The 14,230-nt window shown below is 46.6% G+C and overlaps 1 pseudogene; it reads left to right on the forward strand.

The window, feature by feature from the left end:
- The first annotated feature begins 10,961 nt into the window (after positions 1-10,961).
- On the forward strand, positions 10,962-13,595 carry LOC147736973 (uncharacterized; annotated as a pseudogene).
- The last annotated feature ends 635 nt before the right edge of the window (positions 13,596-14,230 follow it).

Below are 14,230 nucleotides of genomic sequence, written 5' to 3' on the forward strand. Positions count from 1 at the left end.
GTGTGGTGCCCGGTGGTGCCGCTTTCGGCACCAGCATGACCAGACTAGCACACAGGCTGCTGGAGGGTTCGATCACCCCCAGCTCCAGCATTTTGGCCACCTCACCGTGGATGCTGTTCTTCACTTTCTTGGACAGCCGGTAAGACTTGGTTTTTACTGGCGGACTGTCCCCTGTGTCCACATCATGGGTACACAGATGTGTAATTCCAGGCGTGAGGGAGAACAACGAGGCGGGCTGCGCCAATACCTGGTGGCAGTCCCTCTGTTGCTCTGGGGTCAAGGATGGGGAGAGGACAACTCCCTCCACTGAACTATCCTCCTCCTGGGCTGCCAGAAGGTCAGGAAGAGGCTCACTCTCCTCCTCCTTGCTCCCATCCGTCACCATGAGGAGAGCAAGCTCCGATCGCTCATGGTGAGGCTTCAGGCGATTGACGTGGAGCACCCGATGGGGCTGATGGGGGGGTCTTCAAGTCAATGACGTAGGTGGTCTGGCCTCAACGCTCCACAATCTCGTATGGACCAGTCCATCGGTCCTGGAGGGCACTAAGCTCCCCAGGCTCCATGACCCACACCTTCTGTCCAGCGTCCAACTCCACCATCCGAGCGTTGCGGTCATACCACTCCTTCATGACGGCTTGGCTAGCCTCTAAGTTGTCTGAGGCTTCCTTCCACAGCTTGGCCATCTGGCTGCGGAATGCCAGCATATACCTGACAACATCACGGGGAAGCTTCTTCGAAGTCTTCTCCAATCCCTCTTTGACAAGGCTGAGGGGTCCCCTAACGGGATGGCCATAGAGCAGTTCGAAGGGGCTGAACCCAACTCCCTTCTGTGGTACCTCGCGGTACGAAAACAGCAGGCAAGGGAGGAGGATGTCCCATTTCCGCCTCAAGTCCTCTGGCAGGCTCTGGATAATCCCCTTCAAGGTCTTATTGAAGCGCTCTACGAGCCCGTTAGTCTAGGGGTGGTAAGGAGTGGAGAACCGGTAGGTCACTCCGCACTCCTTCCACATGGCCTGCATGTAGGCCGACATGAAATTCGTGCCCCTGTCTGACACCACGACCTTGGGGAATCCCACTCTGGTAAATATGCCCATTAGGGCCCGCGCCACCACAGGTGCAGTGACGGTCCTCAGAGGAATAGCCTCTGGGTACCGAGTGGCGTGGTCCACCAACACCAAGATGAACCGGTGTCCCGCAGAGGTCGGAGGGTCCAATGGCCCAACGATGTCGATACCGACCCTCTCAAAAGGGGTCCCGACCACCGGGAGCGGTTCCAATAGGGCCTTCACTTTGGTAGAACAACAATGCCCCTGCACTATACAAGTATGTGAAACATTACAGTAATGACATTTGTAGCAAATGATGATCAGTTAGTATACATCCACACTTTCGGAGTGACTTTATGAGGATCAATTAATCCAGGTTCAGGTACAAGAGTTCCGAAAAAGAAAGAGAAATGTTCTGTTCTTGGTGTTAAATGATTGGTTTATTGTTCCTTTGTTAATGCCAACACGTGTTTCATCGCAGGGAACCTACTGCGAATCTTCAGGGCTGGACGGAAAACATAAAAAGGTGCATTTGCAAGAGGTTCTTATTGTATATGCCGAAGGTTGGTGACTAGCCAAAGTGAAAAAGTGGTCATGCTTATAGTGACTCTGTGTAGTTGTGACATGTTCAATATCAGAGTGAATTTGTGAATTATAGAGTGTACGTGTGGTTAAGTGAATCTATAGTGACATGTATTGATATCCTTTATTACTTTTTGGTGCAATTGTCTGTCTGAACACTGGATTGTAGAACACTTAGTTGGTGAAGCATAGTAGGTCTAAACACTTGCCGTAGAGAGAGTGTAGTGGTATTGTGAAAAGAGTGTGGCTGTGTTTGAAAGGGCGGTATTCCCATGTGACATAGGTAAACATGCGAATAAGATCAAGGTTACATTAATGCAAAACACACGTTCATCTGTATGAAACCATAGTCGGACGCTTATCATATGTTGCTCTACTTGGGCATTGCATCATAGTTACTTCACTATGTAGAATCTGCAGGTTAGATAAAGAAATAGCCTGGCTGGCGTGTTCAAGTGCCAATGTGACTTGTTGTTAAAATTTCTACGAGATATATTCACTTTGGTCCCCGTCTTGCCACTTGCCTGGCAAGCCTTGCAGGTCTTGCAGTAGGTGTCAGAGGCAACTCTCATCCTGGGCCAATAAAAATGGGGGACTAGCCTCGCAAAGGTCTTGTCCTGGCCGAGGTGTCCAGCCAAGGGGATCTCATGCGCCAATTTCAACAAAAAGGCCCGGTAGCACTGGGGTACCACTAAGGCCCTCGAGGATCCATGCACCGGAACCTTAGGCTCACTGTAAAGGAGGCCATCCTCCCAATACACGTGAAAACTGACGGTCTCCTGATCAGCCGCTTGGGCTTCGGGCTGTCGCCGCATGCCTTCAAGCGTGGGGCACTCCTTCTGCGCCCGACAGAATTCCTCCCGGGTAGGCCCTCCTTCTACATGCCACTCGGCAAGGATCGACAAGTCCCCCACGGGAACGACATCCACCTCCACGGACTCCGGGGGTACCTCCGCGGGCTCCCCATCCATCACACGGGGTGTGTCCTCCACAGCACTCTCCTCTTCACGACCAGCGCTGGGTTGGGCCGTTGTCTCAGGCTCCAACCCGGGTTGAGCTTCTTGCCGGGCAGCCATGGACCGCGTAACCACGCAAGTCCACCCTGGTAACCCCAGCATCTCAGTGTGGGCCTTAACTCCACTTCCTTCCAGGCGGTATGTTCCAGGTCATTACCTAGCAGACAGTCCACAGGCAAGGCAGGGCTTATCGCAACTCTCAAAGGGCCTCGGACTCCTCCCCACTCAAAGGAAACTTGAGCCACGGGATAGTAGCTCATACTGCCGTCAGCCAACACGGCCGGATGGAACACATCAGGTACTACCTGCTCAGGGGACACCAGCCGCCTCACTATGGTGGTCATGCTGGCACCTGTGTCCCTCAGAGCATCTACCTCCTCCCCATTGACCTTCACCCACTGCTGGTACTTAGCAGTATTCGATGGTAAAGGCATCACTGGGACCATCTCTCTATCCCCAAGTGAAACCAGGGTCAGGCCTGTCCACTCCCCTTCCCTATCTAGGGGCAGCTCCATCCCAAGCGCTACACTAGCCACCCCGGGACTCTTGCCACCAGTGGGGGATGGGGGTCGTTTGCGACACTGGGCATCTCCCTTGTAGTGTCCGACCTTTCCGCACTCATAGCACCGGACCACTTTTGGCTGCTGACTCTTGTCAGGGTAAGTGGGTTTTGGGGAACTGGACTGAGGTGGGGTACCCACTCCTCTCCCAAACTGTCTAGTTTGTGGGCCTCGTGAGAACTCCGTCTTTTTATCTCCACCCTCTTTCTTCTGGGGGGCGCTCTGTCCGCCTTTCGGGCCATCTCCCCTGGGGCCCTTGTGTGACACCCGGGTGCTGACCCAGGTATCCGCCTTCTCCGCAAGCTCACGGGGACCAGTAAGCTTGCGATCCACCAGATGTTGGCGCAGCTCCGGAAAACACTTATCCAGGAGGTGCTCTCTCAAAAAAAGATTGTACAGGCCCTCATAATCACGTACCTCACTGCCATGCACCCAACCATCCAGAGCCTTACGGGCATAGTCAAAACAATCCACCCAATTCTGCGTGGACAGCTTATGGCTGCCACGGAACTTCTGGCGATACCTTTCGGGTTTGAGGCCAAACTTTTTAATAAGCGCCTCCTTCATGGGGAAATACCTGAACTGGTCTGCCTTCTCCAAGTACAGGAGGGTGTCCCTGACGTCGGGAGGTATATAACGGTACAGGCCACCTCCCCAATGTTTCTCGGGTACCCCATGGGCGGTCAAGGCCACTTCATACGCCTTCAACCACCTAGTAATGTCATCCCCCTTGGTGTAGCTCGCTATCACCTCCTTAGGTAACCAGAATCTTGGCTCCTGCTGAGCCTCTGGTACGCTTCCACCATTAGGACTTCCTGGCGCACCCAACTGTAATGCTCTCAGCTCCATTTCCTTGAGCTGAAGCTCGCGCGCCAACTTCCTTTCCTCTATAGCTAATCTTTCTCTTTCCAAAGCAAACTTCTTATGTTCCCTTTCTCTCTCCCTCTCGTGCTCTAGCTTGGCAAGCTCCCACTTCAATCGCCTCTCCTCCTTCCTGTCCTCATACTCCTGCGACAATGCACTACCCCTAGATACACTACTCTTTGCCTCGAAACGTCTTCCTGGCAACACATTGTCAGTCATATCAATGTTGAGCAGGCCTGGGTCTTCTGGAGTGCCCGCCTCCCTTTGTGTGACCTGTCCCTCCTGTTCCCCATCTTCTTCCTCCTCTGGGTGGGCCCCTACCCATGCCCTCAATGCGGTGTAGAGTTCTTCCTTTACGGCTCTCCACCCAACCGGCAGCCCATCCCCTGGCAAAATTCCTTTAACTGCACTACTGTGTACTCATCAAGGTCATATCTACAGAATTATTGGTTGAGGGTCCCGCACTCCCTTTGAGTGATTGTTTTGAAAATTGTTCGATCAGTGTAATACTTTCGTTGGTGCAATGGATGGTGATCTTGCTGGGCTCCCAAGATCGAGATATATATCATTCAATTATGTATCCTGTGAACACAAGATGCATTTCCTCCATGCACTCCTTTCCAAACTTTCATAAATGTTCGTACAAAAAGTTTTTTTGCTTGTTAGATGATTTATTTTTCTCTCATTTCATACAAGGTGTATTATTAAGTTCATAATTATTCAACATATTCCATGTCTCATGTCCATGTTTTACCACAGCACGGGGGGCATCACCGATGTGCAATGTTAATATGCAATGTTAATATGAGAATTTGTTTTCATTGAGGGACCATTACTACTACACTGACTTATGATTATTGTTTCTAGAGTATACGAAGTCCCCTGAGGAAGGGCGTTACGCTTGAAATGCATTGGGCAATTACATTGTGACAAACTTTTCTGAGACATGGAATATGTTGAATAATTATGAACTTAATAATACACCTTGTATGAAATGAGAGAAAAATAAATCATCTAACAAGCAAAAAAACTTTTTGTACGAACATTTATGAAAGTTTGGAAAGGAGTGCATGGAGGAAATGCATCTTGTGTTCACAGGATACATAATTGAATGATACTCATCAAGGTCAGCCAGCTGGAACTCCATTTTGTCAGGTGGGGACCCAGATAACCTGAAATAAAGATGCTAGGACGTAGGCAACAATGCTGGGTCAACACAGGTCCCTACACACTCTGCAGGCTAGACAGTGGGGGGTCAATTAGGTAAGCTTGTAGGCACGATAGGTGTTCAATTTAATTGCAGTGCACTCTGTCCCACTGGAGGGTGCTGGGTAGCTACTGGTCCTGAATCCCAGCGCTCGCCACCAATGTAAGAACTGGGACCGCCAGTTCCCCGGGGGGTAGCTTGGCTCGAGCAGGTAGGCAACCAGGGGCTTACGTGTAAAGTAGCTACACAACACATTCATCCACTGAGACAATAAGTGGGCGCAATGATGGAGACCACACCAGTACTTTTGATTAAAATCAATGGTTTTTATATAGGATTCGAATCAGGGTAATCAATTCATCAACATTTCCTAGAATATCCCACTAGAACATTTTCATCATGTGAGCAAAGATAACAATTCAGTGAATAACATAGCCTGTCGCAATAACCTTTCCACCAAGTAAGGTGGGTACTTTCATGAACCATGAACTAGCATTTCATTAAGTAAGTACGAGCATTTCATCCTACAAGAATAAACAGTTCAATACAGGTAATTCATTGCATTGGGCTGACAACTCCCTGGTGCAGGGCTAAACCACTTCTGGACAAATCATATTTGACAAGTAATCCTCCTCCCCTCCCTTAGCGCCTTGAGACCCTCTGGTTATGTAGTGCGCTATATAAATTCTCTGACTTGACTTGACTTGACAGGTCATCAGGCATAGGCAGTTAATTAAGGATGAACCTGCCTTCCAGGCATAAACAGGTAATCAGGCATAAACAGTTAATTGGGAATGAGCCTGTCCCCAGGCATGCACAGGTAATTGGCCCGAGTAACCTCAATGTTTATCAGGGCCTCTCAGTCACCAGAAGGTTCATTGGGGGGCCAACGGGGCCCAGTCACCGTTTCCCCGGGGGAGGGGCGAACTCGGGGCCTTGTCCGGCCTTCCGCCCTCCTCCCCTGGGGGTTACCTTATATCTTCGGCCCTCCGGGGCCCTTGCGATGGCTCTGGGGATGGGGGAGAGGCTCCGGCCCTCCCGTGGGCCTCACTTGGCCAAGCTCTGTGAAGGGGGCAGATGCGGGGCACCGGCGCCCGTGGCGGGGCAGATCCAGCATGTGGGGCAGATCGGAGGGGCTGAGTGGCTCTGGCGGGGGCGCGGCCGATGATGCGGCGACGCTTCCCGTCACGTGATACAGGCAGGGGATGGCTTCAGGCCTAGTGCAGCCTGGTGTGCTGGGTGCGGCGGCCCTCTCCTGACATACGGAGGCCACCGAGGGGGGCAAGGTGACGACGTTGGCTCCGCTGGGGCCGCAGGGCACAGCGCGAAAGGCGAGCATTGGCGCTGGGAGGCCAGAAGTGCCTCGCGGGTGTTGTGCATGCGGCGCTGGAGCCGCGATGACAGAGGGGTTTCCTCAAGCGCCTCAGGAAGGCGCGAACAGCTCCGGGCCGTGGCGGTGAGTCAGCCGGCCAACAACTCGATCCTCAGAGCGCTGCAAGGCCAGTCTCGGTAAGCGCTTCACACGGGGCATAAACGTGGGGGCAATCTAGCTCTTGGGGCCACTTTATAGCGCTCGGTGCAGGCATGACAAGGGGGCACACCCAGCCATTCTTGACAGGACAGGCAGTCTATGACACAGCGCTCGACAGGGGAGCCGATTACAGCGCTTCTCAGGCAATTCGAGGGGATGCAGGCAGGATGGGAATCAGAGCAAGTCAGTCAGGGGGAGGCAGGCAGGACAGCATAGGCCCAGATGGAGGCAGGGAGTGCACAGGGGCAGCACAGTCCAGTACCTGGTCGATCCCCCAGAAGTCTCTGTAGGAAAGGCAAGTAGTCTTCTCGGCGCTCGGATGGTTCTGCGCCCTTATGAGGTGGTTTCTTGAAGAAGAGGGGGTCTTGAGTTGGAGGCTTACAAGTTCCCTCAAGTCACTGAAGATGGTCCCTGGGTTCCCCTACCGCTGGGCCAGATCAGGGGGCTAGTCTAGGATACCTCACTCAAATTAAGAGGCACCACCTAAATCCTGTCACTCCCAGTGGCATAAGTCCCTGACTAGGCCCTCCCGCCTAAATCTCCTGCGTGGGTCCCCCAGGTCAGTCATGCCCCAACTGACTAAAAAAAGTTCCCTCCCTTGCTTATATATGCCCAGGTCAGGTGACCACTCTCTAAGGCGGCAAAAATAGGCTCCACCTTTTTTCTGGAAGAATCCAGGAGCTTCCCCACTCTACCAATGTATGGGGTCCCAGCCAGCTCCTGGCAACTAGGGTGCTACACTAAAAGACCACGCTGCAGTAGCAGGGGCCAGTGGCAGCCATGTTTGGAGTAGAGAAGTCCTGCACCCTAACATGGATTGGCCATGGAAAGGTGCCCGAAGACCTACACAACAAAAAGAAGGTGGGAAAAATGAAGCAAGGGCGCACAAAATAGGGAAAGACCATCCTAGGGCTGACAGGTCCAGCAGACGCTTAACCTTAAAAACTGCCTTTCTGGTTGCAATCAGGCTCTGTCTTCTAAGCCTTCCTTTTCAAGCTGTTCATCCGGACAAGTTTGTCCTAAAAAACAGACGTTCTTTTCTTCCCAAAGTGGTTACTTCTTTCCACTTTGGACAGACCATCACTTTGCCCACCTTCTTTCCGCCTCCACATCCTTCGACAGAGGAAGAGAGACTCCACCGTCTGGATCCAAAACGTGCATTATCTTTCTATCTGGATCACACAAGAAAATTCCGGATGGATGACCAACTCTTTTTTGGATATATGGGTTGTTCTTTGCATCAAAATGTGCTGCTCTTTGGCAAAGAAGGAACCTCCAGTAGGGCTGCATGCCCATTCCACCTGGGGACAACGGTGTCCACTACTGCTTTGGGACGTGGAGTTCCCCTTCATGATATCTGCCAGGCAGCTATGTGGTCATCACTGCACACGTTCACCAAACTCTTTTGCCTGGATTCTCAAGTCTGGAGAGACTGCTTCTTTGGCCGTTCGATTCTCCAGGACTTCCTGGTGTGAACTTAGTTCGCGGACCCACCTCCGGTGTTGGTATTGCTGGGGTATCTATTCTAAGGTAAGGAATCTATAACTAAGTTACTTACCTTCGGTAAAGATATATATCTGTAAGAGACATATATTAGTTATAGATTCCTTACCGCCCCGCCCATCCTCCCCGTTCTGCGAACTGACGTCTAGGGTTAAGAATTCCCTTTCAGGGCCCTAGTTTTGTGCACCAGTGGTCAGTGTCTTGCATGGCTCTGCACCTCTGGCGTGGAATGCCTTGTAAAGATCTGACATCAGCGCAAGAGGGTTGTGTCTAAGTAGATACTGCAACGTCATCTGGGCGACCACAACGCCGATGACGAGTCAACCGACACCACCTATCGACACTCAGGGGTACTGCTATGAAAAGATTTCTCCGGATCCAGTCTGACGCCTGGGAGTAATTCTATTGTAAGGAATCTATAACTAATATATTTCTCTTACAGATATATCATTACCGAAGGTAAGTAACTTGTTCTTAAAATGCTTCAGTCATACAAATGTTTACTTGTATGAGGCTATATTCAAGACTTGTGGTTAACTTTTCAACTAATTAGTGCAGTTTTTTTCCAGCCATTTTGAGTTTTTATCAGTATTTATAACTTATTTTGGATTTGTAACACCATCTATTCAATTTTGTTATGGCCATCCGTGGTCCCCAGTTTATGTAAATGCTGTTTCTTTCTAGGTCAATCTAGCAGTAAGCACCAGTTTAGAATCATCATTGATTTCTTCATTATTTCATCCTTACCTACAGTGCGTGACTGCTCATTGTTGAACTCCTTCCCTCACATTGTACATACATCTCTTTCTTATTGTAACTGTTTTGCAATTCTCTACTCACCACTGTAGACCAAGAACATCTAGAATGTTCTTCTGTTTTACAAATGTGTCTTCAAATGGTGATGACTAATCTTATGCACATACTTTCCTAATAACACCATTATTAGTTACTACCAAACAAGCTTTCCAGAGGATTAGTGACTGCGTGCCTCAGTCCTTCTTGTCTTTCCCAAAAGAATACTGCAAAACAATCCAGCAGAAGCTGCAAAGTCTTTTTGACACTTTATGCTTATTGTTCAATTTAAGGATGTTCAACAAGCACTCTGGCTAAACATTGTTTATTCAAACGTTTTTCAACAAGCACTCTGGCTACAATTTATAAAACCTCATGTATCAGGCAAGTGGTTGGAGAGGAGTTTCGCACCACTGATATCAGCCAGAGGATCAACGACTTCAGCACCAACTTCAATAGAGGTTTGCTGTGTGGCGTGTGGCCTTCACAGGTGGCTCATGGACTTTGTGAATATCCACCGAGATAGTAGGGCTGCTATGCAGACAGAACAATAAGGGCTTATTGTTGGTCTGGTTTGAGTTGGCATATTGACGGGATCTTTAGTGCCAGGGTGTCAGAAAACCAAATCCTGCGACCCCAGGAAGCTATAGAGAACGTATCAAAGTGCCACAGCAAACACCAACAAAAAAAGGTTGTGATGGAAGTTTTTTTCCTCATTCAGACTTTAGTTTTTTAAATAAAATCTTTTTACTGCTAGCATCATAAAGATTTCTTTTAGCACTGTGGTGGACGTCAACTCTTTATCCACCACAGTAAAACAGCTAAACCATAAAAGAAATACAACTTGTACTTGGAATGCCTGACTTCTCAAAACATGTTACTATTTAACATTAGAGCAGCTCTTAAATAGTGTTTCATTGTACCAGTTTACATTTAGTAATATCTCTGTTTTTAATTTTACAGGTGAATGAACCCTTGGCAAACAAGAAAAAGTTATTTAACAATATGTATCACAATAAAGACATTTTTTGAAGATGTTACAATGCCCCAGAGCTCCAAGAATGAAATGATGCTTAGTTCTCAGAAGTTTCCGAGCTAGAACTGCGTTTACCATGCAAAGGATATACACATGCAGATTGAAGCCCAAAGTACATACTAATTAAAAGAATATTTCAAGTTATAGTTTACATCTTATGATTTACACACCAATGCAAATTGGAGAAAAGCAGCATAAAATCGGACATATGAGCATCACCAAACCTGTATTATAAATTTAGTTTTGTGGGAAATACGGAATGCCACAGAGATGTAATGCTGAGAAAAACAATAGCAGAGCATAAACTGTGAAATCTTTTTCACAAAGACAATCTACTTCAACATGAGAAAACAAGTTTTATTTGTATGTCTCATCTGAGCCACGAGCAGCAGACACACACAATACAAAGGAAAGTGATGGTTAAAGATCTTTCTTTGATCTTAAGGAAACAAAGTCACTGGAGAATCATATCCAGTGTGAAACGATCCTCACCACCATCTCTATCCTTGAAAAGTATCCAGGTTATTGTAACTGGACAGAACCTCCAGATTCGATGATGTCCCTGCTGTGTGCAGTGTGTAAATGGAAAAATAAAAGTAACTGGTGCTCTGCTACTAACTGTGCATAATATTATCCTAACATGGACTACCTTCCTGCCAGTTCATGCATGTAAAAATATATCTAACTGGTAATCACTCACTCCCAGGCAAAATACATATCAGTGCTGTATAAAGTCATATATAATAAAAGCTTCAATCACAAAACCAAATCTCATAGGTATAAAGGAACATTCCATGAAGGTTTACAGGATGACTTATCAAGGCAGCCTACAGATGTGACAACTTTTGGACTGCAGACGGAAGCGATCATGGTTCAATACAAGTTTGAAGAAGAATACTTGTGGTGCCTTATAGAGGTTATTGAGGAACATTATGTAAACATGTCCTGACTGTAGAATTCCGTTCAGGCATACCATGGTAAGTATCCAGGATAAACCCCAGTTTGGAGACATTAAATCCAGAAGTACGTGTTTTAAGTGCACTCAATGTGAAGAAAATGTTAGTTATCAGTCGTATCTCATGCAACATGAGAGAACACACTCTAGGGAATCATCCTATCAGTGCTCTGAGTGCCCGAAAAGCTTCAGCCATAAAGGCAATCTTACTCAACATGAAAGGACACACACTGGGGAAAAACCTTATCAGTGCTCTGAATGTGAGAAAAGCTTCAGTCATAAATCCAATCTTTCTCTACATAAACGAACCCACACTCAGCAAAAGCCTTATCAATGTTACGTATGCCAGAAAAGCTTCAGTTGCAAAAATACTCTCCTTTTACATTACAGGACACACACTGGAGAAAAACCATATAAGTGCTCTGAATGCCAGAAAAGCTTCAGTCGGAAATCAACTCTCATTGAACATGAGAGAGTCCATACTGGGGAAAAACCTTATCAGTGTTCTGAATGCCAAAAAAGCTTCAGTCAGAAAAGCAGTCTCACTCAACATGAGAGAACACACACCGGGCAAAAACCTTATCAGTGCTCTAAATGCCAGAAAAGCTTTAGTCAGAAAGGCAGTCTTAAACTACATGAAAGAGCCCATACTGGGCAAAAACCTTATCAGTGTTCAGAATGCCAGAAAACATTCCGTAGTAAATCCATCCTCACCTTACATGAGAGAACCCACACTGGGGAAAAACCTTATCAGTGCTCTGAATGTCAGAAACTCTTCTGTCACAAAACTGGTCTCATTCATCATGAGAGAACACACACTGGTGAAAAACCTTATCAGTGCTCTGAATGTCATAAAGGATTCACTCTTAAATTCACTCTCACTCAACATGAAAGATCACACACTGGGCATAAGCCTTATCAGTGCTCGAAATGTCAGAAAAACTTCAGTCAAAAAAGCAATCTCAAATTGCATGAAAGAGTCCACACTGGGCAAAAACCTTATCAATGCTCAGAATGTCAGAAAAGATTCAGTCGGAAAGACAATCTCAAACTACATGAAAGAGCCCACACTGGGCAAAAACCTTATCAGTGCTCGGAATGCCAGAAAACATTCTGTCATAAGTTCAACCTCAATTTACACATGAGAATCCACACTGGAGAAAAACCTTATCAGTGCTCTGAATGTCACAAAACCTTTCGGCACAAATACAATGTTATTGAACATCACAAAATACACACTGGACAGAAACCTTATTCATGCTCGGAATGTAAGAAAAGCTTCCGATGCAACAATACTCTTACTCAACATAAACGAACCCACACTGGAGAAAAACCTTATCCATGTCCTGTATGCCAGAAAAGCTTCAGTTGCAAAAGTAATTTCACTGTACATGAGAGAACCCACACTGGACAAAAACCTTATCAATGCTCTGAGTGTCAGAAAAGCTTCAGTTGTAAAAGTAATCTGACTGTGCATGAAAGAACTCATACTGGACAAAAACCTTATCACTGCTCTGAATGTCAAAAAAGCTTTAGTCAGAAAGGCAGTCTTAAACTACACGAGAGAGCTCACACAGGTCAAAAACCTTATCAGTGCCTCGAATGCTAGAAAACATTCCGCAATAAATCCAATCTCACTCGACATGAGAGAATCCACACTGGGTAAAAACCTTATCAGTGCTCTGAATGTCAGAACATCTTTAGTCAGAAAATTGGTCTCATTCACCATGAGAGAACCCACGCTGGTGAAAAACCTCATCAGTGCTCTGAATGCCATAAAGGGTTCACTCATAAAATCAAGCTCACCCAACATGAAAGAACACACACTGGGCTTAAACCATATCAGTGCTCGGAATGCCAGAAAAGCTTCAGTGAGTAAGGAAATCTCAAACTACATGAAAGAGCCCACACTGGTCAAAAACCTTATCAGTGCTCTGAATGCCAGAAAACATTCTGTCATAAGTCCAATCTCAATTTACACACAAGAATCCACACTGGAGAAAAACCTTATCAATGCTCTGAATGCCACAAAACCTTCCGGCACAAAAACAGTTTTATTCAACATCACAAAATACACACCGGTCAAAAACCTTATTCGTGCTCAGAATGTAAGAAAAGCTTCCGATGCAAAACCAATCTTATTCAACATGAACGAACCCACACTGGAGAAAAACCGTATCCATGTCTTGAATGCCAAAAAAGCTTCAGTTGCAAAAGTCATCTCACTGTACATGAGAGAACCCACACTGGACAAAAACCTTATCAATGCTCTGAGTGTCAGAAAAGCTTCAGTTGCAAAAGTCATCTCACTGCACATGAAAGAACTCACAGTGGTCAAAAGCCTTATCAGTGCTCTGAGTGTCAGAAAAGCTTCAGTTGCAAAAGTCATCTTAGTGCACATGAGAGAACCCACAGTGGGGAAAACCCTATGAGTGCTCGGAATGTCAGAAAAGCTTTAGCCTGAAATTCTTTCTCAGGCTTCATGAGAGAATCCACACTTGGAAAAAACCTTATCAGTGTTCTGAATGCCAGAAGAGCTTCAATTAAAAAGTCAATCTCAAAAGACAAGAGAGGACCCACACTGGGCAAAAACTTTCTTAATGCTTTAAATGTCACACATCTTTCCCAGCACAAAAAGTGTCTTAATCAACATCACATAATACTCTCTTGACATAACCTTATTCATGCTCCGAATGTTAGAAAAGCTCCAGATGCAACAGTAATCGTACTTAAAATGAGAGAACCCACAATGGAGAAAAAAACACATTCATGTCCTGGATGCCAGATAAGCTTCAGTTGCAAATACTCTCACTGTACATGAAAGAAACCAGTATGGGAATAAATCCTTTATTTGTGCTCAAAATGTCAGAAATGTTTCAGTCATCAATTCAGTATCACTGTACATGAGATAACTCATCCAAAGGAAAATATTATCATTGTTTTGAATGGCAGACAAACATCAGGGTTAAAATTAATCTCAATCAACATGGGAGGATTAAAGTTATGCTCTGAACATGCAAAATAAATGTTTCAATATGTGTCAATAAAATTACAGTGATGATCGTGGAATTCATGTTTTGATTTTCCTGCCAGAAGGGGTTTGATTTTCAATTGTGTCAACTGCTGCCGGAGCCTCTT

The sequence above is a fragment of the Lissotriton vulgaris genome, chromosome 1_1, assembly GCF_964263255.1.
Source record: "Lissotriton vulgaris chromosome 1_1, aLisVul1.2, whole genome shotgun sequence".
NCBI lineage: Eukaryota > Metazoa > Chordata > Amphibia > Caudata > Salamandridae > Lissotriton > Lissotriton vulgaris.